The following is a 24,296-nucleotide window of genomic DNA, read 5'->3' as shown; positions in this document are numbered from 1 at the left end:
TTAAACTCAGACTTAGATACGTCTCAAGGTAGGTTGTGGTAGTGTATTCTGTTGATGTCTATGACCTCCGGCCAAGCTATATTTAGCGATAAAAACACAAGGGAAAAATAAATCACATTTATTGAACTCTTGGTAAAAAAAAAACTCCCGTTGCACTCGTCTAGAATGACTACCAATTTCCGGGTGAAAATTCTGCCGTCAGATTCCAACTAAACACGTTCCTAACACATACGTGTTCACAAACGCCTTTCACGATGAAGCAATAGCACTGACTTTTAAAAAAATCGACGCAATTTTAAATCGTATTATTTTTATGTTTTACTAGCTGATCCGGCAGACTTCGTGGTGCCTCAATCGATAAATAAAAGACCTATACTTTTGTATAAAATAAACTTAAAAAGGAAAAACAAAATTGTTTGTTTTTATATAATTTCGAGCATTTTCATATTTATCTACCTTTTAAACCTTCTCTGGACTTCCACAAATAATTCAAGACCAAAATTAGCCAAATCGGTCCAGCCCTTCTCGAGTTTTAGCGAGACTAACGAACAGCAATTCATTTTTATATATATATAGATTATGAGGCATGAGTAGATACTGTTATATCACCAATTTATGTTAAATCACTGTCATGTGTTTCGTTTCGTCGTTAAACGTTATACAATACAATTGAAATGAGTCTTTGATCTCATGTTCTAAGGTGAGTGGCGGTGTTGACACCGTGGTCACTATTGGCTCCAGTAATCACTTAAAATCAGATGGATCGGGAGCCCGAGTAATAAAAAATATAGCGTTTAAATTTGCTGAAACATTTGCGTTAACGAATTTTAATATTATAATGAAGTTACATGTTAGCAAAACATTTCTAGTCCGACTTTTCTCTGATTCGAATTTGCATTTTAAAATTTCAGAACCCACATGACTGACTGCATCGTACCTACGTTCAGTATAGATTCCGCATTCGATGTTCGTTGATGTGTAGTTATTCGAGAATATTCGAGAAAAGCAACGTCATTTCGTATGAAAATCTTGTTTATGTGTTTTGAACGAATGACATTATTTTAAAATTTTACCTTCGTACAGACGATTATGGAGCTTGTTTGATTAAAAACCTGAGAAAAATCTGGATTGATAAAACAGAATAGCCATTAGTGGGAAAGCTAAATTATGAAATAAACGAAACAATTAGGATGATATGTAGTTCTGATGTGGCCAGACTCGCATACCAGTTTCGATTGAAAGTCTCTCAGTTAATTATCAAGCCTATAAGGTCTTGCATTATCTGTGCTCCTGCCATTGTTGATGTCCATGCGACGGTAACCACTCACCATCAGGTGGGCCGATGATAAAAGCAATAAAAAAATAAACAGCGCATTTCCAAACACAATTTTTGTTCCGTACCATGCGGCTTTGGTTCGAAATTTTCTCCTCGGCGTTCCAAATTACCTTCACACAGGCCCAAAAGCTACGATCAGCAGCAATATTTAAAAAAAGTCTTTAAGTAATCGTTAAGGAAGCTATTTTGAAACATTATTTATTGGTGCTCCACTTGTATTGGTCTTAGCGTGATCCTATATAGCCTATAGCCTTCCTCAATAAATTGACTATCTAACACTGAAAGAATTTTTCAAATCGGACCAGTAGTTCCCGAGATTAGCGCGTTCAAACAAACAAACAAACTCTGCCGCTTTATAATATTAGTATAGATGTCAATTATTTGCGTATGTGGATTGATACACAATTCTAATAGCATGAATCGAAACAATCCTTTTTGCTTATGAATTAAACGGGCCAAGTAAAAACCGCAGCTGTTTGTCTAGATTGAAAGCACTAATACGGCATCAGAAGGGGACGCACAGAGAATTTCATATCACCAAGGGGTAGTGTTAGTAATGAGAAACCCATTTGTCTTCTTTAAGGTTTCACAAGAACGAAAGTTACGTACTTACGGCTCGTCACGCGTTAACTAAATGACGTTCAAGGTCTCCCCGACTTTCAGACGAATGAAAATGGGCTGAATTTTTTTTATGTTTCCTTTTTGAGCAACATTGGAACATCTCGGTATTAAATTCGGGACCTAATGACACTCGTCGAACACGTATTTTTTGGTTTTAATAAGCCCACCCCTCTTCGGTTCACCCTCTATTTTTTTCAGTTTATTGTAACAATGATTTTGTGCTGAAAGTTTGTCCATTTATACCATTTTCTTTTTTACAAATAGTTGTTGGGACAACAGAGACAGCTATGTAGTTATAGTTATGGCTAATGGGATGTTTCTAGTGAAGAACAATTATTTAACTCTACTTAGTAATTGAAACAGGTCTAACGTAGAATAACCAAGTTTTTTTCAATCACAAAGTAAGAAGATAGGGAGACCAGTGTAACAAAAAACTGGTTATAGAAGCTGATAGACTTCACAAAGTTACCGCGGCCGCCCTTAATGAAACCTGAGCCACAACTATACTCTCTGAGGACTAAGCAGAACGTATTGCTAGTTCGCTGCAAAAATAGGTAGCATGGTGTTGTAAACCATCACAATACGCTCTTCAAATAGTTCATTAATATGTAGCGAAAAACATCCGGTGGTAGTATTACTCGCAAAACGTCGAGTTGCTAAGCCTCCTGGGGGTGCTCAGGCAGTTAGCAAACCATCTCCCACTGGCTGAACCCGCGATTTCCATTTATCCCAATTAATTGGCAAGGTCTCACGGATCAGCCCCAATACATTCATCCCCAAAAAAATGCTACATTTTTATTTAAAACTAGCTGACCCGGCAGACTTCGTAATGCCTCAATCGATAAATAAAAGACCTAAGCTTTTGTATAAAATAAACTTAAAACAAACAACAGGAATCCGTCCGACGGGGGACACACCAAAGTAAAAACAAAATTGTTATATTTATTTAATTCCGAGTATTTTCATATTTATCTACCTTTTAAACCTTCTCTGGACTTCCACAAATAATTCAAGACCAAAATTAGCCAAATCAGTCCAGCCGTTCTCGAGTTTTAGCGAGACTAACGAACAGCAATTCATTTTTAAATAAAGAGATAGTTATTAAAGAAAAAACAGTTTGGAAATCTCGCCGATTTGAATAATAATAACTTTAAAATCTAGTCAATTGACATTGTGTAGCGTGCAACGTTTTTTGTACGACATTGACGCTGAATATTTGATTTTCATTCAAACAAAAGCCGCCTATGTCACACTCACACGTTTGGTTAGTATTGAATTATAAGCATTTTATGATTGGATATACATATTTTATGTACATGTTTGTTTTTTGTTTTTCAAATGTTGACGTTTCCAATGTTTCTATCACATATTTAACAACAAATTCTAAAATCTTTTGAAATAATTTATATGAATCTTTTTGACGGAATTTTATAAAAGATTTGTATTTGAAACTTCCTGATAATAGTTCAAAATCAGATAGACAAAAAAGGAGTTTGACATTTTTTGTTGTACTGATAGTTTTAAAAACCTGATATTTACTTTCTAGTAATAACTAGTTAGTGAACAGAAGCGAAATCAGACATGAAACTAAGTATGTAGCAAGAAATATTTTTTAGATGAACATAAGAAATCATGTCTGCGTTGGGAGAACTTCTCTCTCGCTCGCTCACATTTTTAATGTAAATGACGTCATAAAATAACGTTGAATAACTTTAATGTAATATAAACATTTCCTATTGTTAATAAAGTAAACAATCGTCTTGTGCCGATTCCTAATGCTTCCCAAAACTTAATTATCAATTCAAAGGAATTTATATATAATACTAACTAACACCATACTTTAAAGTCTAAGTCCTCTAGCAAATCCGTCCGATTTTGAGGTAAGCGCCAAAATTAATTTAAGGATTGTGTACTGCACAAACAGATTCGACGACCAAGAATGTTCATAACTAAAATAATCATAATTTATATTATTACTAGTGATATAGAGTTGTGAAACCATAGTAACCGATACTAGGTGTATGTCGAAACAGTAGGGGAAATAAGTTTGATTTGTTACATTGGAGACGTCAGGTTAATTACCTGGGTGGGAACGGAGATGGCGCTGCGATCGCAATTGATTATTGGAAAACTCGTTATCGATTCTTTCTTTGGACATTGACGTTATGGCAAGTATCAATTTATCTGTGGATGACGTGGGAATTGGGCAAGTTAGTCTATGACAGTGATATGGCCAGACGGCCTTTTGAGAGAAGTCTTTCTTTTGGTGACATCATAGCGATCGAACACATGGCTGCAATTACTGCGTTTCCTAATTGATTTTGTTGTAATTTACATAGTTAACATTACAATCTAATATTATCCAACCAAGTTGTGTTCTTATTTCGAGCATAACCCATCAAATGAATGACCACAAGGACACGTGTGAGCAGCTCAACCCGTCACTTACCTAAAATATTTTGACCTTTTCTGCCGTCATGTAAATTTGAGCTTTATTCGCGAGTCGGGATAACTGACCTAACTAGTGACATCGATAGCACAGTTTGAGGGTCAAGCTTACTTGGTTCCGTTACAGTATTGACTGCGACCATTCCTCTTTGCTATCCCCGGTTTTGTCTCGGGCGAGGCTAACAATCGGGCGAAAAGTGCAGGGGAGTTCTTTGGTAGGTCACTAAAACCAGTGTTTCGTCTTTGGTGACCCCGAAACTCTCGGCATTAATTTTCGTAGGAGACTCGACCCCAGACCCAAAACAATTTTGAATTTAAGCGATTTTAACTTCATTATCTTGTTCTGATGTCTATGTCCTTTTCACACACGTTAAAAAGCTTACTATAAATCAAAAGCCTAAAATCTTACGGCCAGATTACGAGCTTGACGTATGATACAAATAAAAATAACAATACCAAAACATCAACCGCAAGTACTAAATGTAGTGCTCATTGAACCGAAATAAACCAAAGAGCCCTTCGACTATGTTAAATGCAAAGGACGTGTTCATATAAAGTATCATACAGACTTCATATTCATCAGACAGTATTTTCTGAGGAGGTGGATTCATGGAGGTGATTTAAAACAATACGGCCTCGCATTAATTTATAATATGTAGTGACATTTGTCTGGGAATAGAACACACGTATATTAAATATGAATGTACAAACTAAGAACAACGCTTTTTTCGTCAGTCGACAGAGAAATAAGGCCTGTTCAGTGAAAGATATTTACGTTATAAAAAGAAAACACTACAAGTATAGTAATGTTACACTGGTAAGAGTAGCGCCATCTATCGCCGAATAGCCGAAACGAATAAAGGATCTAGTAACATCTAGAACGCTCGAAAAGTACAGATAGCGGAAACACATATCAAAGCTACTCGACTTGCCCAGAATGTTCTCGATAAATCTAGGGATGTCGTATCGACTATAAAAGCGTTGCAGAGATGGCACGAAGTCAGTCAGTAATCGGAACTACTCGAAGCGAAACAGCGAACGGATCACCTGAAGCGAAGCGGAAGCAGTGAATTGAGAATTTTAAAGTGCTCGTTAAGTGTTCTAAGTGCTAATATAGTTTCAATTCCTACTTCGGTAGAATTTTTCTTTATCCCGAACCCCAACGCGTAACAGTATATTACGTCTATCATGTCCTATTCACCATTTAATCGAGCAATTACACTAATCATCCCACAAGCTGTGTCTTATCAATTTTAATGTTCCCATTGGCTGAACTTAATTCCAATTCCGGTCAGAATAAAATGCTTAAATCTTTAACAAATAAAAATCTTCTTACCGATTTTCCCTGTTTTTTTTTCCTTCCGCGTAAATCTATTCTCTTTTATTATTTATAACGTTGTTTATTTCGGGAAACGATTATTTAACATCGTATAAAATATTCTCGTAAGACGTAGGGCGCCTTTGTGGTTCGTTTGAGGCGGAAACATGGTTCCGAATAATTCGGTCCATTCAGAATAAGGTTTTATTACGAAATTTTGACACTTATCTAACGTAGTCTTGTCATTTTTACTTTCCCCTTTCACGATAAAAAAACATATGTAAGTGTTTCGTTTTTAATACGCTTTTTATTATTAGCTTCAGACGTATGTATGTTAGTATGTATGTTTGTAACGGAATCTTTGAACATGATTTTGACCCCCTTCATAGCGTCGGATTAACTCGAAATTTGGTATACTTATTAAGGACCGATGAAAAATCAATATTTAAAAATATTAAAAAAAATTCAAAAAATTTAAATTCAACTAAAAAATGAAAAATAAATAATAGTTTAAAAAAGCTATTTATTTTAATTATATTTTAAGCTTTTTTACAATAAAATCATTTTTTCTTACACTATTTTTAATTCAATTTTATTAAAATTTATTTTCTATTTTTTAGTTAGATTTTCTATAAAAGCGTATTTTGTTAATTTTTTTAAACTTTTATTTATTATGAGTGAGTTTCTAATTAAGATTTTTCTAAAGCGTTCTTATCTTTATACTAAGTTAAGGGTTCTATATACATACGTGTTTATATACGCGAACAAACTCACGGCTGACCGGGTGTTAAAGTTCTTATTGAAAACTGTGGACGCCATATCTCGGACTTTGCCACACTTGAAACTTAAGATTGAAGGCTGTGCCTTCCATGTAAGCTTACAATACCACCAGAAATTTCATGGCGTACAGCCCTTACGGAAGGGCCAGCGTCGTGTGCTTATATATTATACATATATCGGTAATTACTTGACACTGTTGAGCGTCCTGACGGGTTATGTTTATTATAGATTTCGGTGCGCCTTCTTATAGCAGATGGCGGCCAGGCGTCGAGCCCGGGCCGGGTCGAGACCTCAACCTAAGCCCATCCTGCGAAAAAAAACGGTTAACATAAAAAGACGACGGTTCTAACGGCGGGAGGGAGGGATCTGTCTCGTGGGATAGTGGTGGCCTCATGTCGCGTCGTCTGATGTGTGGAAGGAGACGTTGTTCACGTAAAACTTTTCCACATTCCTCCTTGTTTGCTTCGATTGAACTCTATTTGTTCATGTCTGTTCTGTTCAACTTTAATAGATCCCAAGTACTGCTCCGAAACATTTTCTAATAAAAAGAAATGTAATAACGCAAATTCACAAATTTTATTAGAAAAAGACTATTATTTTAAAAAGAAATTAAAAAGTGGGTACCTTATGCGGCATAAATTATACGTGTAATGCCATCTTTTATCAGGTGCTATTTTGCGAAATTTTATTTAATTTTGAAATTATGTTCTTAGATAGAATTAATTGAAGACTTTTGATTAAAGTTAAGAATAACACAGTTAACATAAATTACTCTTAATATTTTTTACGCATTAGTACTTGTTAATTGTTCAGGTAATTTATTAAGCCACTCAAATTTATGTTTTTTTTTTTATTGCTTAGATGTGTGGACGAGCTCACAGCCCACCTGGTGTTAAGTGGTTACTGGAGCCCATAGACATCTACAGCGTAAATGCGCCACACACCTTGAGATATAAGTTCTAAGATCTCAGTATAGTTACAACGGCTGCCCCACCCTTCAAACCGAAACGCATTATTGCTTCACGGCAGAAATAGGCGGAGCGGTGGTACCTACCCGTGCGGACTCACAAGAGGTCCTACCACCAGTAAAATTTTAATACACAAACACAATAGGTACTCAAGTGAATATACAAATATAGTAAAAAAATGCCTACTACCTTTTACCACAGTACTAGATTTTAGTCCCAAATTATCGTAAATGATATCGATTCTTAATTAGTAAACTCAAAAAAAAAACAACATAAAATTGGTAAAAACAAAATTAATCTACAAAAAATTTGATTAGGTTTTGCCTATAAATCAAAAACTTCAGTTAACAAGAAAGCATCGATACTTACAAAACAAGGTACTAAGTATTCGGTCCGCGCTCTAAAAGGTATTTTGCCATAGAAATAAAAGATGATTTATTTATGAATTTCATCGTTGGAATTGCCGAAGTGATCCCCGGCTTTTGTGCTCAGACGTACCATTGCGGACGCAAGTTGTAATATTCCTCAGAAGCTGAGAGTATTTTGAAAGAATTTGAGATTTTTTCTAAGATTGCTGACCAAAGTGATTCTAATATTTAATTGCGGGATTCCCCGTAGTTTCTCTTCACGAAATCGGACCAGAATGTTGTATTTGACACTTAATTTCCCAAACGATTTTGGGCTTGAATACGACATTGTACAGTCTAAAATGTTGTTGTGTTATTTTATAGATATAGGTGTCTATTAGTGTTACTTCGGTTGCCGCGAGTCGGAGACATAATTAAAACTAATTTTACAGTTAAATTTCACGTTTTTTAACGACGTCTATCTGACGTCCGTAACCAACTCGAAACTCTGGAAATAGTACAATGATATTTAAAAAAAACGCAAGATTAAACCGTAAAAGTAATTCTAATGATGTCTCTTGGTTTTTAAATATTGTGCAACTTTTTTAAATTGATTTACGATCGTCCAATTTTAGCTAATCGTACGACGATGGGATATTACTTGGATTATTTTACAATTTAACGTATTATAACTATTTTCTTTACCCATGTTAATTTTTTAATCAAACTAATACCAATAATACGTATATATGACAAAAACAAAGAATACTAAAATTTCAATAAAACTCATACAGAGAAATCCAGTTTACCATTTGACTACGCGATTGTAACAAGTAATTTTTTATTACTTATTTATTGCCAGTCACAAAATGTTCACAAGAATGTCTACAAAATTTAACATTGGAATATTATTAAAATAAAAAAAATAAAAAGCCAATCACTGATTCATTTCTTTGTGATAAATTGTATTCAAAAAATATCTATTCGCATGGGATAAATTTACATAATTTAAGCTGAAATAGGGAACGTAATGTTGGCGGACCTTTCTCACTTTAGAGCAAGTCTTGCCCTTATGACTCAAAAAGTCAACATCAGCCCTAAACACAAGAACAAGTTACAAAATTCCGGTACATTTTGTACCTCAAACGCTAGTTCAGCTTTTAAACCAGATATTAAAAGTTAAGAAACAAAAACTATTAGCTGTACATTTGTTAACTGCAGCTCTGCCTATTTCTGTCACAAAGCACTTCGAGGAAGTGAGGAAACGCCAGAGTCATAACAAACTATGCTTATCCTTAGCAAGTGAACTGAGCATCAGAATGTACTCTAGTTGGTCTAACATGCATTGCATTAAAAAAGTAATTTTAAACTCGTTGATATTACATCTCTACTATCTATACTAATATTATAAACCTGAAGAGTTTGTTTGTTTGAACGCGCTAATCTCAGGAACTACTGGTCCGATTTGAAAAATTATTTCAGTGTCAGATAGTTCATTTATTGAGGAAGGCTATAGGCTTATATAACATCATGCTAATATTAATACAAGTGGAGCACCAATAAAGAATGTTTCGAAACCGGGGTATTTTTCCCTTTTAAGAGCTTACGCTATATGTAGAGATACGATAAAGTAACTATTCCACGCGGACGAAGTCGCAGGCATAAGCTAGTATATTAATAAATTTTTTCTTTTTTTTTTCAGATAGCAGCTTCTGACCAGGTCCTTAAGTAAGTAATATTGAATTTAACTCTAATTGGTTTTAGATAAAAAATATGAGTATTTGTTATTCTTCTTCTTCTCAGTCGTACACTCCTGGCGGAGTGATCGTGGTTATGTATGTCTTGTTGCTTGGTTGCGGCTTTTGAGAGACTTCTCCATCTCTATCTATATGTGGTGTTACGTTTATATTTGTTATTTAGTGGCATACTATACAATTCTTACTTTGAAGTTATTTTTTTACTATTATCACGCCGCAATAAGACTAGGGTTAAATAAGTTCACCAATCGATTGATCGCTTCAGTATATTTACATCGGTGTTGAATTTAAAATACGGTCGCTGTTCAACCCATCAGAATCTGGTCAGGTTCGCTCCTCACTGGACAAGCTACTTTATGATTAGTTGCATATCGCCCACGACATGAGACTGTGGCGTAGCAAATGATAAGACAAAGGGTCTGGAAGGTGGTCATCAAGACCCTTAGTTAATTATAATATGGAGAATGAGGAAGTCGTCGTGGCCTAAAGGATAAGACGTCCGGTGCATTCGTGTTGAGCGATGCACCGGTGTTCGAATCTCAGGCGGGTACCAATTTTTTTAATGGAATACGTCCGCAACAAATGTTCACGATCGAGTCCCACGATGAAGGAATGACATCGTGTAATAAAAATCAAACCCGAAAAATTATAATTTGCGTAATTACTGGTGGTAGGACCCTTGTGAGTCCGCATGGGTAGAGACCACCACCCTGCCTATTTCTGCCGTGAAGCAGTAATGCGTTTCGGTTTGAAGGGTGGGGCAGCCGTTGTAACTATACTGAGACCTTAGAACTTATATCTCAAGGTGGGTGGCGCATTTACGTTATGGATGTCTATGGGCTGCAGTAACCACTTAACACCAGGTGAGCTGTGAACTCGTCCACCCATCTAAGCAATAAAAAAATGTGATTTGAGCAGAGGTACTTACTCATTTAAGATGTTTTCGAATTAAGTTTACGTAAAGTTGTGTGAGTTCGTATTGTTGTCGAACCTAATATATGTACATAATATTATAATACAACTATTTTTTTCTAAAATTAAACAAAACAAAACATCATACTGTAAATAAAAATCAAACTTCATACAAACATTTTCTTAGCCATAATTATTAAACTTGACTTTTCTTTTTTCTGATTCCATCTCAAAATTGGATCCACGAATAAATTAAAAAGAAGCCAATTAATTGCCAACAAATTGAGTTCACTGACTTGTAAAGGGTTTCTTTAACAAGACTTTGATATAAGTAATAATTTAAATCGACTTGTTTGATGCTCGCACTTTCGTAGCTTCAAGTTTGTCTTTTGCATGATACAAATATATGTTGATGAATTAATATCTGTACACATTCGCCTTTTTATCCAACTGAGTTGAAACTTCATCCTTTGTTTTTTTGAAACTTCAGTAAAGATACAAACGATGATTCCAAACAAATCTAATAAAATTTTTTTAAAAATAGATTAAATTCAAACAGCAAAAGGTTTCTCTATTTATTAAAAAACCTTGCTTGACCTGAGGGAATTCCAGAACGATTGTCATAAGATTTATTATTTTCGAATCTGTTTATCATCTCAGTATTTAAACTAACGACATATCAATCCAATTTAACTACCGTAATGTCTACAATAAGTTAAAATGCAAACATCCAAGCAATAAGAATCAGAGAAGTACAATCAAATATAATCCGAATACCACATTGGAGCAGGCATAAATCAAACGATCCAACCTTGAATTTTCGCGAAAAAATCTAGAGCAGCGTAACGGAAAGCCGTTAATCCGACAGTTATTTACTAGTTCACTTTGTAAACTGTCATTGACACACTTGGCAGGGAACCAAAATTTACATCCGCGCGTCTTAGTAAAAATAAACGATTTTCTTGTCAATGTGGTTATTAGCAATGACCGTCTGCGTCGTTATCAAGAAAACAAGACTTAATTCACCTTAAATCTTCGTTAACTCTGTAATACCTGTAGCCAAATGCATTGTGCATTATAAATATTATCAACTATCTTATCCACCGAAGCCTCCCTTGCCTGGACACGTTATATCGCATGGTTGGAGACCTATGCTTAGTAGAGGAATTAAAAATGGCCGGTACTATTATTATTTTCTTTATTGCGTAGATGTGCGGGCGAGCTCACGCACAACCTGCCTGGTGTTAAGTGGTAACCGGAGCTCACATACGTCTACAACCACCATTCACCGTAAGACATGAGTTTTAAGGTCTCAGTTTTTACAGTACAATGTCTACCCCACCCTTCAAACAGAAACACATTACTGCTTCACGTCTGAAATAAGCAGCGTAACCTATACGTGTGGACTCAGAAGACATCCTACCACCGGTAATTACGCATAATATATCATTTTACCGGTTTTAATTTTTATTACACGATAATATTCCTTCACCGTAGATGCCTATCGTGAACATTTGTTAAATACGTATCTCATTAGAAAAATTGGTATCTGCTTGATACGAATGCATTGGCCTCTCTTACCCTTTAAGCCACGACGACTTCAAAAAGTTATTTCCCAGTGGTCAACCCATTTTTATAATCAATTTCGACAAATTGGTTCAGTTGTTGGGTGTGAAAACGTATGCGACAGACAAACTTACTCTTTTATTGATTTGACATGGGATATCTTATTGTATAAAATTAAATTTCTAATATTTTCTAATTATGAATGATGAACCGACAAATAGGTACTCCAAAAACAATTCTAAAAATATCTAGTTTATGTTCTATTGATCTTCAGTTGCACCATTTCTATTTTTTTATTCTAATTTTTTTAATTTTTTTTGTATGGCTTATATGTGTGGACGAGCTCGCAGCCCACCTGGTGTTAAGTGGTTACTGGAGCCCATAGAGATCTACAACGTAAATGCGCCACCTACCTTGAGATATAAGTTCTAAGATCTCAGTATAGTTACAACGGCTGCCCCGCCCTTCAAACCGAAACGCATTACTGCTTCACGGCAGAAATAGACAGGGTGGTGGTACCTACCCGCGCGGACTCACAAAAGGTCCTACCACCAGTAAATAATGATATGATTCTATGATTATAGGATTCAATGTACTAATGATATGATTCTATGATTATATGTTTCAATGTACTGATTCTACTCTTTCATTATAGGCTTGGTTTATATGAACGTTTATATTCAAGGTCCATAATAAATATTATAAGGATATCGTGAATATTAGTTCATTGTGTAATAAGTAGTCAAAGGTTCCAAGTTAGGATTAAATACATATAATGTTTGTATACAATAAAATAAGCTTATTGCTATGTGTATGTGCATTACTATAATTCTCATGTTGTATTTGTTATTTTAGCTGTTCTACACAAACTCATCACTTTTTATTATTATTCTCATAATCCTCTCGCAGGTCTGCTGGAAGAGATTTCTTAAAGAAATAAGCAGTGCCTTTGTACATAATTTTCCTATTACTCTGTACTATGTCTTCTTTTCTGTGTGTACATAAATAAATAAAAAAATAAATAAAATAAAAGAAGATTTAAATTATTTGTTAGAAACCTGATATGTTGTGTTAAACATTATTAAAAAAATATAACTGCACGTAGTACATTTAAAAACACAATGTGAAATACATTAAGTTCTAACATAAGAAAAATCTTCATGTTATGTCATAAAACACTCCGAAACCCAATGACAGATGTTAGCTGGAAAGCCGCGTCGCTAACAGGATTCGAGGAATATAGTGGAACGATTTTCTGCGTTAAAAGCATTTAGCTAGGAGCTATTTTCGAATGATATGAAGGGAAGATTAACAGTTTTTTTTTGTTCATCCCATTGAGTAGGGTGATGGATAGTTCTTTGAGAGCGAGAAAAAATATTTCATGTTTTTATTTCGATCGACTCGCATTTAACACAATTTCGCACTTTAGCTAATCTTTAAAACATTTTATGTGACAAATAATTTTCAGATTCAACTACAATGTTAATCACAAGGTCACTTGCTCTTACTAAAAATCAATATATAAATGTTCAGTCACATTTGACTCTAAAGCGGAGAACACAGTACACAACTGTGTACACATATCTGATAATACGTAGCTTCAGTTATTTGACAATAACTTTTTTATGGTTTTGGTTTTTGTATTATAGCATCATGTTATTCCTACATTGTGGAAGTCTTACACGTGTAATAAGAATGTCTTCATTCGGCCTCTAGCGATGTCGTTAAGATTATCTTTGATCGTAAACTTTATAGACTTCCATTTTTTTTTATTGCCCTTGTAGGAAGACGAGCATACGGCCCACCTGAGGGTGAGTGGCTACCGTCGCCCAAGGACTTCAGCAATGCCAGGGGCAGAGTCAAGCCGCTGCCTACCGCATAGCCGCTGCCTACCACCTACCTAACTTCAAATGAAATTGTATACAAAATTCCTTTTATCGCGGTCTGACGTCAATTTCATCTGTCGCACACCGCTGAACGAAGCGGACAATTGAATTTAGACGTCATAACAGGACTTAATAACACTGGATTCCGACTTATTTTGCTCATTACTAGCACTAAGTACAATAGAGAGGCACCAATAGAAGCCAGCTGTCGGTTGAGTGACGTTAACGACGAAATGAGATCACGCCTGGATGAAATTATCGATAAACGCATCTCCACTAGGCAATATCGGATACCGAAATGTTTTACTTATAGTCAATTCACTTGTTCCACAGCGATTTCGTTTACAGCAAAAATTGAATAACTCGGTTAAATCCTGAATAGATTCGGTGTGTTGGGAATTTCGTACGTGACAGATCAAGCGAATGCGTTGCCGTGAAATGTTTAGAATTCGCCTTTTGCTTCTTCGATTTGTATTTTTGCCTATCAGGTGAATGTTGTAAATTTCGAACGTGGCATATACGTGAGAAAAATTTGATTGAAAAAAATAGTAACACAGGAATCAAGAGAATTCTAAATTATACACTAAATGTGGGAAAATCTTCCGGATTCCATTTTATTTTGAAGAATATTTTATTGTCAATCTCATCAGTTGTTCTTACACATTTATTATAAGACTATAATAGCTTTCTAACTAGAACATTTGACTGTTTTGCGACAGAAATATAGGGCATATATCAACCCCAGCGAGCTTACAACACACCCACGAAAACGAATTTAAAATATAATTTGTAAAGATGACACTGCCTCCAAAATATTAATCACGCAAAAACTCCATTTGAGGGTTCTGACAACTGATTAGTTATTAGACGGGCAGAGGAACCATGAGTAATAATCAACTTGTCATTGATTCATTGCACCGAAGAAAGTGGTGGCAAAGTAATTAGTAACAACATGATCTATAATAAAAATGAATGCTCTGTCTAATGTCACAGATATTTTCTTTAATTGGAACCGTACTCCATAAAATAATGTTTTCCAATCTAATTATGGTAATACAAAGTCCTGAAGATACATTCAGAATTTAATTAGTTAAAAGCATCGGAGAAATGTTGCCTTCATTAATGAGATCGAAATTGGCACAATTCTTAAAATTCATGTTCAAAAGTTGAATTATGGAAATTTGTGTGAAATAGTCTAGAAAAAACAGATATTTGCAAAAAATGGATGTTTGAGTAGATAATATGAAAAATAAAATCCTGGTGATTCAGTTTCATTTCGTTTATATAGTTATATGTAATATTCCGATTTGAATCTTACTAATTAGCCGGTAAGCACTGGCTTCGCTCTGCGCCTGGCATTGCAGAAGTCCATGGGCGACGGTAACCACTCACCATCAGTTGGGCCGTATGCTTCGTCTGCCTACAAGGGCAATAAAAAAAAACTGTTATTCTAAAGCAAAACTTCAATCTAATGACGACCCAAGTAGGTGTTAACACTTCTGCTGTAGTGCCAATACATTACAGCAGAAGGCCCACTGAGTTTCTCGCCGGATCTTCTCAGTGGGTCGCGTTCCGATCCGATGGTAAATTCTGCGAAGCACTGCTCTTGCTAGGGTCAATGTTAACATCACTCCGGATTGGGCCCCGTGAGCTCATCTACTAGTTACTAGTTAAGGTTACGCTGAAATAGCCTCACAAGGCTATCAGCTTAGGTAGAAAAAAAAACAGCTGAAGCGCTCTTAGTAACTGCTTAATAGTAAACCAGGCCCATTAAATTTCTCGCCGGGTCTTGTCAATGGGTCGTGATCCCGTGGTATGTGATGGTCCCGGGTAATGTCAATACATTACAGCAGAAGGCCCACTGAGTTTGTCGCCGGATCTTCTCAGTGGATCGCGTTCCGATCCGGCTGTATATTCAGCGTAACACTGCTCTTGCTAGGGCCAGTGCTACCAATTCTCTCAGGTTGAGCCCGAGCTCACTTACCGGTCGGCGCGTATTTGGAATAAATAGCTCCTTGGCTACCAATGATTTGGCAGGAAAGAAAAGTAGTCCATAAATTTGTCTACCTATTACCTCAACTAAGGCAAAACGTCTCGTCTTGTATCAAGCTTATCTGAGGTAAACTTAAAAAAAGCTATAAAGCAGCAAAAAGAAACATAAATAATCTTAAAGTTTTTTTAAAAACATTATTATTATTTATTCTAATTGTCTAATCATTAGATATTAAATATTGCTATTCCAATTTCGAAACGCAATGTCTTACATACGGAATTATTATCTTGGATTGTCTTAGAATTTCAATTAGGGCACGTTAACGATCTTCTATGATTAATCCTTAATATGGCCGTGTATTAGCGGTTTCGGGCACTTTACCTGCATCTCGATTTAATGGAGCGAAACGGTTACATTAACCGAATTTATTGTACTCAGATTGTATTACTAATGTGCGTGGTCGATGAGGTGTGGGCTTACGAAATTGGTTCTTTGTGAGAGCTAAAGTGTTTGATTTGGACCCGTTTACTATTAACGGTGTTGAATTATCTTATCTTTGTGATCGATTTGATGTTTTTGAGGAGAATAACTAACATGTATAACAAATAAACATTATAATCATCTTTTCAAACTGCCGATTTTATGCTTCACACACAACTTTACAATACCTTCTCATTTTTCGTTGCTTTAAAATGAAAGTCAAGTCAAAAAATACGTATATAGTTCAAGTTGTAGGCCATGTCACGAAATTAATTTCACGCCACTAATTTCGTAATGTAAATCCGCCTTTAAGGATAAGACGTCCATTGCATTCGTATCTAGCGATGCAACGGTGTTCGAATCCCGCAAGCGGGTACCAATTCTTCTAATGAAATACGTACTTGGCGAATGTTCACGATTGACTTCGACGGTGAAGGAATTTCATCGCGTAATAAAAATAAAACTCGCAAATTATAATTTGCGTAATTACTGCTGGTAGGACCTCTTGTGACTCCGCACGGGTAGGTACCACTACCCTGCCTATTTCTGCCGTGAAGCAGTAATGCGTTTCGGTTTGAAGGGTATGGCAGCCGCTGTAACTATACTGAGACCATAGAACTTATATCAAGGTGGGTGGCGCATTTACGTTGTATATTTCTATGGGCTCCAGTAACAACTTAACACCAGGTGGCCCAACCATCTCAGCAATAAAAAACATTTAAGCATTGCTTAAAAACCGATTATATTATGAAAATCTCAAGACACCTACCTAGTCAGGGTTTAATTTAAAAAATAGTTCTACGAATTATCTGGTGCTCCAAAGACAACGAAGTCGTGAATCAATCACACGTTCGAGTCTGATAGGTTACGATAGCAGACAGCAGTAATCCAATGCAACTAGGGCTGCCACATCTAATCTAGCTCACTGCGTCTGTTTTAAAATAACGGCGCAGATAATCCAAAATAATGAGCGAAATTATCGAGGAACGAACCGCCAGTTCATGATCGAGGTAAATTTTAGTTTAACACGCTCATCTAAGATGCAATCGATGGAAACTAATTAATTGCAACCGCTGAGATATTATGAAGTATACAAAATATATTAATAAAAATATATATTGAAAGACAGCTAAGATAAAACTCAAGAGCTTATAGATTTTCTTTCACCAAGTTTTCTAAGCTCATTTAAAATTCCAAATAAAACTAAGGATTGCGAGAAGTTAATTTTATCAGACAGTTGTCTCGGTACTTAGATTCGCAGATCTGGCAACCCTAATTGGAACTAAGGCGTTAGTTTATTGGATTTAAACGGGCGTTGGTAACAGTTCCAGATGAGTTAGGCAAAGAGCTTAGCTGCGTGTAACTCAAAAAACGAACTGTAAGGGAAACTAAAATGTCTCAAACCTGATCTACTTGTGATAACATAAATCATCGGGCATCTGACCCCGGGCGGAGATCAGACGTCGGGTGAAAGAGTGCAAGGGATGTCATTTGGTGCGGTAGGGCCCTAGAAATATTCTTGGGCCCGCGGTCTGCTCCCAACATCTGCAGACCGTCAAGCCCTAAATACCCCGCATTCTCCGTAGGCGCGGAAACCTCGTATCAGGTTCGGCCCAAAAAAAAAACACGTGCATAAATTGTCGTGGATAGTTAGTGACAACGATATCTGCAGTTTTTTTTTATTGCTAAGATGGGAGGACCAGCTCACAGCCCACTAGGTGTTTAGTGGTTACTGGAGCCCATAGACATCTACAACGTAAATGCCGCCACCCACCTTGAAATATGAGTTCTAAAGTCTCAATATAATTACAACGGCTGCCCCACCCTTCAAAACCGAAACGCATTAATGCTTCACGGCAGAAATAGGCAGAGTGGTCGTACCCACCCGCGCGGACTCACAAGAGGTCCTACCTCCGCTAAAAGATAAGCTGTCAAGAACAGATGAAGTGAATAAATAATATCACGTTTATAAACAAAAACAAAGTATGAGACTGCTGCTTTTGTACGGATTTTATTGTATAGCAACCGATTCTATTTTTTAGTCTTCATCTAATCTTCCTTTCCATTTATTATTTCTAATGATTTTAAATCAAATAAAATTTTCCATCCGCGATCCACTTTGTACAGAAAGAGCGTTCTCACAAATGAACAATTAGCATCAATCCGTACGTAACGTTAAGGAGATCAATTAGAAATGATTTGATGTACCATTACACCTTGACTGTTCATTGACCGCGCGTGCGTTATCTCTGCTCGAGCACGTGCGCGAGAGGCCTAATTATCAAAGTCAACAGTTGAAAACGATTCGAACACGAGCTGTTGCCATTACGTTACCAATTATTTTTAATTGAATGTACTATTCGCCTGTAATCGCTTTGATGTTATGTCCTACGATATTGCGGTGTTAAGATTGCAACCGTGATAAGTAATTAAGGAGACGCTGCTCAATTTGTTTGGCCATTAAAGGTTAACGTTTTCGAATATCGCCTATGTTAATGAAGCACTTGTGTGTACAGTCATGTGCATTAATTAATATGTGTACATTGCCTAATATCTGAAATGAACAATAAACTTTTTTGGAAAAAAGTTCCTTATGGGACGATGCGGCAGGGTACTGTAACCGGGAAAAAACGTCCGTAACGTAAGATTTTTATTAGTAATGTACACAGTGTACGACTTAACTTTGTAATACTTAAAGTAACTTGTAAGACTTAACTTTGTAATTTTTTTACTGGTGGTAGGACCTCTTGTGAATCCGCGCGGGTGAGTACCACCACCCTGCCTATTTCTGCCGTGAAGCAGTAATGCGTTTCGGTTTGAAGGGTGGGGCAGTCGTTGTAACTATACTTTTTTTTTTTTTTTAAACAATCACGCCACGTTAACTGGTCCCGTGATAAGTTCGTAAAGAACTTGTGTTACAGGTACCAGATAACGGATATAAATGTAAAATTTTTATTATACACATACATATATTTAATATACATCCATAACCCTGGAAAATACATTTATATTTATCATACAAATATCTTCCCTTGGCGGGATTCGAACCCGCGACCCCCTTGTGTAGTGACCATGTCACTTGCCACTACACCAGACGGCCGTTAAATACTTGAGACCTTAGAACTTATATCTCAAGCTGGGTGGCGCATTTACGTTGTGAATGTCTATGTGCTCCAGTAACCACTTAACACCTGGTGGGCTGTGAGCTCGTGCACCCATCTAAGCAATAAAATAAAAAAAACGTACAAAAAAAGTAACATATTTTTTTATCATTCATTGACCACGAACTCAGAGCGTTCGTTTGCGCAATACACTAACTCTTATGCAAACAACCGTGAATGAAGTGTACCACTATAAGTTCGCACGTTACTGAATGACCGTGGGTTGTTGCGAAACCTCCAGTTTTATTTCCTTTATACCTCGAATAGAACTTAAAATTAATATTTTTATAATAAGGAACTTCGTTCCTATCCGGTGTCCCACGACATCACACATCTTTTTTATGAATCAGCGTTTACGGGTGGCCCGTAGGCCTGCCCAATTTCACCAGAACAGGTGAGCGAGCAATTGCTGACAACTAAACTCTTGCGTAGAACAGTCTATGTCTTATATTCAGTTTTTTTTATATTTCAATTGACTTTTGTGCTATTTTCAAGGTAACCGAACTGCGGAGTCCACAAAACTGTTCAAGAGATTATTTTTACCAAGTACCATACGGCTCAAAGATACTATCAGAGTCTGAAAAGATTCGTCAGCGGTGTGCAGCTGATAACTATGATCCTGATTTTGCTGATGTCCACGAGCGACTGAGACCACTAACAGTTAAAAGACGTCAACTTTAGAGGGTAACAATAAAATACTAATAATTGACGTATTTTCGATACATTACCCTGTACATAATATACACCAAATAATATATGCTAGATTGAACTTATGTGCCATAAATCACACTAAGAGCGATGAACTCGGATCATTAACGACCGATAAACGTAGTGACCTTTCTAGGGCCGCACTTAGGACATCAATCATATGAAATTAATAACCTAGACTCGAACCAGATCCGTTCTTTAGTCGTGATTCTTCGGAGCTGTCAGCCGCTAGATATGTAGACGCTGAGTGATCTTGCAGTTTTACGCAAGGAAATTGTGTGTAGAGGTTTTTACACGCTTTATATTAGCTTCACTTGTATGTATGTTTGTATGTAACTGACTCCTTTAGACGCGATTTTGACCCACTTTAAACGGCCAGATTTCATTCAAACTTTGTAGTATTATCGAGGACCGATGACAATACACTATTTGGATAAGATTATTCCATCATTCAATTTGCAAAATAAGATTTTTGACAATTTATATATTTTTTATCTATAGTCTATATAAGGCAGGAATTGATGTTAAAATACTTAATAGTTTTTAAAATACGCTTTTATCGAAAATTTAACTAAAAAATGATATTTTTTTACAAATAAATATATTTTACACTATTTTCAATTTAAATTTATTAAAATTTATTTTCTATTTTTTAGTTGAATTTTATATAAGACGTGTTTTTTTGTTTTTTTAAACTATTATTTATTAGTCACTGTACTCTATTCCGATTACGAAGTCCATTTTGACACTTCTCAGAACGTAACTCTTCACGTTTCGCATAATTTCAAATAACTAGCGGTCCCGCAGTAGTCGAAATTCGACTATAATTAATTGGAATTGTAAGTTTGTACACTATTATGATTGTATTTTATACTTCTATAATCACAAATTTCGCCAAGACTACACTATAAAAATATTAACAAAGACAAACAATATTTAATCTATTCTCAATTTGACAACAAGCGTCAAGAACAAAAGTTTGACAATAAATAGTATGCATGCGTGTGTGCGTCAAATACATGGTATGTGGTGTGTGTAATGTTTTCTTTATTGATTTAATGTATCTTTTATGCATTATTTTAAAAAAATATTAGCATTGTGCACTTCTTCTCTATATTCTCTATAAGTGTGGAAAATTTCATTCTCCTACGTCCGTGCAATTTTCGTAAAAAGGGATACAAAGTTTTTGCTTCACGTATTAATATATAGATAATAATTTTTGTTCATGGTCGTAAATCATCATAAAAAAATACTCAATCAATCTAAATCATTGTACAATTAATTAATTGACACATACACACACAATAACATAGTAATAACATCTGTCAAATGGGACCTCGTAATTGGAATAGAGTTTAATGTGAACTGAAAATTTGCATATATGATACATAATATTATAGTAAATTGTCATGATTTTATTTAGGCTTTAACTTTTTTATTGCGTGTTCATTAATTATCAATTATTATCCTTAAATAAAGTTTCCATTCCATTCTAAATCCTTAAGCAGGACTATTGGAGAACTAGCCGCGTCAACCCCACTTGATATGAGATAAGAGCAAGGAGAAGATTATTCAACTGGTACTTTGAGACTTTTTTTTTTGTTATTGCTTAGATGGGTGGACGAGCTCTTAGCCCACCTGATGTTAAGTGGTTACTGGAGCCCACAGACATTTACAACGTAAATGCGCCACCCACCTTGAGATATAAGTTGTAAGATCTCAGTATAGTTACAACGGCTGCCCCGCCCTTCAAGTCGAAACGCATTACTGCTTCACGGCAGAAATAGGCGGGATAGTGGTACCTACCCGTGCGGAGTCAAAAGAGGTCCTACCCACCAATAAAAAACCTATCGGGATCGTCAGTACTTCCTTACGGGGGCATGGATAAGAATTTGCATGATGAGGATAGGTCCGGAGGGAAGTGATGCAGAGAATGGGGGGGTTCGGCATGCGTGCACGGTTTCAGTACATCTATATGTACATAAATACATATATACAATAATAGGGTATGAAGCTGCGGAAGGATGACACTAGGCTGTTTTTTCTTTCCTTAACTGCTTCATCCTTAAGGTGGCTGAAGTCTAAACCGTTCCGCCCATGTCCTGCACTAATTGCTTATTGCAATTACCAAATAATTCTAACATAAATCCTTTGATGTGTTACATTATCACGTTTCGTGTTTCACTTGAACGAATTCAAGCGCATTTGGCGAATCTCCAATGAGGCGAGATGCTTTAAACTTCCGTATAAGCTACTTTACGTGAGGGGATTTTGTCACAATCCTTACAAATCGTGCAATTAAGCTTTTAAACGTGAAACGTCTATTTAATATTAACTAATAAGTGCAGCTGTACTAGGAAGACACTTTTTGAAGAAACTGACGCGGGTCGACGTCAGCTAGATAAAAAAACATTTAGTTGAAATACGGAATAAGTAAAAAAATAGTATTCATTTTTATAATGTTCATAAAATAATTTGTTATAATATTAATATAATAATATTTGATTGTCTGCGTTTTATTTTCTCTAGAGAATTTAATGCTAAAATCGAAATCTAAACCATGTTTTTATTGCTACTTTGAGTACACTAGTATACGGCCAACATGATGTAAGTTGGTTGATGATTAATGACGCTCAAGGACATCAGCAATGCTACGGCTGCGTTAGTGTGATGTAAGCTAAAAAACCAAGTGCTTGTTTGAAACAAAAATACCGCTTATTGATTAGTTAAAAAGTATAATTAGGTTCAGATTAAGACGACTTTGGAATCCAGCATCAATGTCGCTATCCACTGCGCAGAAGACAGAAGTGAATGGAGGAACATAGTCCTAACAAAAGTGCTCAGTAAAGGTTACGACCCTCAGAACTGAGGAATACGACGCACGGAGGAGGAGGTCTCTATCTGATTCCATTCCACAATAATTTTACTACAAACTTAGAGACTGTGAATTTTAAAATATTCACTATAAGCGTTTGAGATACAATGAATGTTTTAAATTGATGTCATTGTGGGCTATAGGATAAAAGGTCTAATATGCTCATGTCAAATGATTCAAAAATTCAAACGTTGCAAACTATTTTTTTTCCTCCGGAAATACGTACTTGACACCTGTCATGAATGAACTTAACAACGAATTGTAATTTGTAACTCGAATTCGTGTAATTAAAATGACACGGACAATTTGTTTCTTTTTTTTGTAAATTTTCATTTTTATATATTTTTATTTTCGAATACTTTACGTACGTAGCGAATGTGTTTTGTGTTCACGAGAAGTGTAACTATGCGAGATTAAACCGTAGAACTAGTTTCAGTTATGTTTATAATTAGCAATAACCAAAGAATTACTCAAATATCCACTTAACCAGGTGGGCTGAATCATTAAACTATCCCATGTTTTTTTTTTCTAAATTCTAACGCTGATTAGATCATTTTATTTTATAATAATTAAAAAATTCTAAACCATTGTTAGCATTGTAAGTTTTATTAAGATACTAGACTCCGTCCGTGGAATAGTTACTTTGGCATAACACTAAATTTTAACCCCCTCCCCCCCTTTATTTACGAAGAAAGTGAAAATATTTTTGAATTATAGAATGTTAAGGAAGCCATTTTGAAACATTATTTATTGGTGCTCCACTTGTATTGATCTTACCGTGATGTTATATAGCCTTCCTCAATAAATGGGCTATCTAACACTGAAATAATTTTTCAAAACGGACCAGTCGTTCCTGAGATTAGCGCGTTCAAACAAACAAACTTTTCAGCTTTATATTATTAATATAGATTATGAGCTGTTACTCGCAGCTTATCCCGCGTGGTCAATGTAAACTGTCAGCGTAGTTTTCAGTGGGAATTGATGTTTTTTCGGTATATAAGAACTGGATATTATCACTTTGAAAAGTCATGTGAATCCGTTGTTTGGTTTTGATATCAATGAAGGACGAACAAACACACAAACAAATACACTTTCACATTTACAATATCAGATTGGATAACGCTAACACAACAAAATGTA

At 35.7% G+C, this 24,296-nt stretch overlaps 1 protein-coding gene across 3 annotated transcripts in view; it reads left to right on the top strand.

Moving 5' to 3' along the window:
- LOC114247916 (angiotensin-converting enzyme) overlaps nucleotides 1-24,296 on the top strand; it is a 191,333-nt gene that overhangs the window by 117,488 nt on the left and 49,549 nt on the right. For all 3 annotated transcript variants that reach the window (XM_089728119.1, XM_089728120.1, XM_089728121.1), the window contains one exon: nucleotides 9,521-9,546. The gene's annotated coding sequence lies outside the window, so the exon portion shown is untranslated. The remainder of the gene's footprint in view (nucleotides 1-9,520; nucleotides 9,547-24,296) is intronic.

The sequence above is a fragment of the Bombyx mandarina genome, chromosome 06 (genome assembly GCF_030267445.1).
Source record: "Bombyx mandarina strain Sakado chromosome 06, ASM3026744v2".
Lineage (NCBI taxonomy): Eukaryota > Metazoa > Arthropoda > Insecta > Lepidoptera > Bombycidae > Bombyx > Bombyx mandarina.
Note: the sequence above shows the minus strand (reverse complement) of the source record. Positions and strands in the feature narration are given on the sequence as shown.